At 33.6% G+C, this 2237-nt stretch overlaps 1 non-coding gene across 1 annotated transcript; it reads right to left on the reverse strand.

Annotated features, from left to right (window-relative positions):
- Positions 1-684: 684 nt before the first annotated feature.
- Positions 685-885, reverse strand: LOC128248402 (U2 spliceosomal RNA). Its single transcript, XR_008264652.1, has one exon. It is a non-coding gene; the product is annotated as a U2 spliceosomal RNA (small nuclear RNA).
- Between the last annotated feature and the right edge of the window lie 1352 nt (positions 886-2237).

Raw genomic sequence — 2237 nt, forward strand, 5'->3', positions numbered from 1 at the left:
TATATATATATATATATATATATATGTGTGTGTGTGTGTGTAATACTACTACGTACAGCAGTCACGCACAGACTCTACAGGAAGCTAAATGAACAATGATAATTTACGTAGAGCTCTAAATTCGACAGAAGCATCTAAACATGTCTTCACAAAGACATACTTAAGATAAATAGACAGACAGACAGACAGATAGATAAGTTTCAAACAGAATTGTAGGAGGAGGAGGAGGAATTAAATAATACTTTCTTCATTGGCTACTAGGACCAAACACAAAACAAATAGGGGCAATATAACACAAGGGACAAGTGGGGTTTGGAACAATGTTGAATATACAATAAATAACAACAACGATTAAACAATAAAGTTCCCAAAAAGTGGGTAGTTCCTCACAGGGACATAGATAGCACTCCTGACTTTTAAGGAAGTACCGTAACTCAAAGAAAAGCGGAAAGGTAGTGATGGAAACAGAGTGTAAAAAGCATTAAAATTTCTTTGGAAAAGTTCTTTTTTTATAAAATCATAATTTCCGTTGCATAGAACACAGTGAGTGAGAGTGAGGGTGAAATCAACTTTGAAATAGTAGCACATATTGGGCACTTCAGAAAAAACCTTTATTAATAGTGTGTTATAGTACTAGGATTAAAATACTTAAGTCTGTTTTTGGTTTGCTTATATCTCTCGGGTAGGATATGGGCTGAATCCTGAAAGTACTGCAATACCAGGCCAACCCGTGCCAAAGGCGGAGCAAGCCCCTAACTCTTCACCTCATTCTAAAAACTAGTTTAATATCGATGGTCCCAAATAGGGACCGTATCAAATATTAAGCTGATAAGACCAGATACTACACTTTGATCTTAGCCAAAAGGCTGAAGGCTGAGAAGCGATAACTTTATGAGTCTGCTGCAGACATTCTATACATATTGCTCTATTCTACATCCACTGGTATATATATATATATATTATATATTGCACTCCTATTTAATTTCTTTGTACATCTTATATATATATTCACTCATTACATTTACTATCTTATATCATTTCTAATAGTTTTATGCAGGAATTCTTTTAGCTTTCATGAATATTATGTTTGATAACAAACTAAATAGTTAAGCGTAGACACATGATATCACCATAAAAGAGGGCAGCATTGTTGATCACTTGCCTACCAGTAACTGGTTATTATTTAGTAAATCAAGGTGACGAGCTGGCAGAAACGTTAGCATGCCAAGCAAAATGCTTAGTGGTATTTCATCTGTCTTTATGTTCTGAGTTCAAATTTCACCGAGGTCGACTTTGCTTTCATCCTTTTGGGATCGATAAATTAAGTACTAGTTGTACACTGGGGTCAATCTAATCAACTGGCCCCCTCCCCAAAAATTTTGGGTCTTGTGCCTAGAATAGAAAAGATTATTTAGTCAATCAAAGGCAAAGAGCTGGCAGAATCGTTAGCATGCTGGACGAAATGCTTAGCGGTATCTCGCCTATTGCTACGTTCTGAGTTCTAATTCTGCCAAGGTCTACTTTGCATTTCATCCTTTCAGGGTCAATAAATTAAGTGTCAGTTGAGTACTGATGTCAATCTTATCAACTTAACCACTCCCCCAAAATTTCAAGCCTTGTGCCTATAGTAGAAAGGGTTATTTAGTAAATCAGGTTTGATCACACATATCTATGATCAAAGCATTCCACACATGACCATACCATCTTATTTTCCAACAATATAATCAGGACTAATAGGTGCTCTATATCTAAGTAGCACAATATCTTCCGCCTTACCTTTCAAAGTTTACTGTTCCAACTGCATATCAAATATATTTAACATAAAATCTATTTCACCTGACATAGCTCAAATTTTGCATTATTTTGACAGAAATTTTTACATTTTGTATTAGTGTAGAAATGTAACTAATTTATTAATTACTAAATATGATAATATAAGTTATTTACATGTTTTTGAGTTATCAAACAAATTTGTCGTGATATTTGGATTTTTTTTTACCGCTAAATAAAGATTCATCAAAACATTTTTCTATCATTAAAAAAAAATCCAAATATTCAGTTAACATATGCGTTTTACTCCATTTACTAAATTTATATATACTCAAATACCCAAAATAACAAAGAGTTTCTACCTCATAAACAGGAGTTACACCACAGTCATTTTGTGATCTTTGCTACCCTGGTATCTATTTACCAATTTATTTTGTCCGAGTTAATTATTAACTAGGAGAAAATAA

This window comes from Octopus bimaculoides, chromosome 7, assembly GCF_001194135.2.
Source record: "Octopus bimaculoides isolate UCB-OBI-ISO-001 chromosome 7, ASM119413v2, whole genome shotgun sequence".
NCBI classification, from domain to species: domain Eukaryota; kingdom Metazoa; phylum Mollusca; class Cephalopoda; order Octopoda; family Octopodidae; genus Octopus; species Octopus bimaculoides.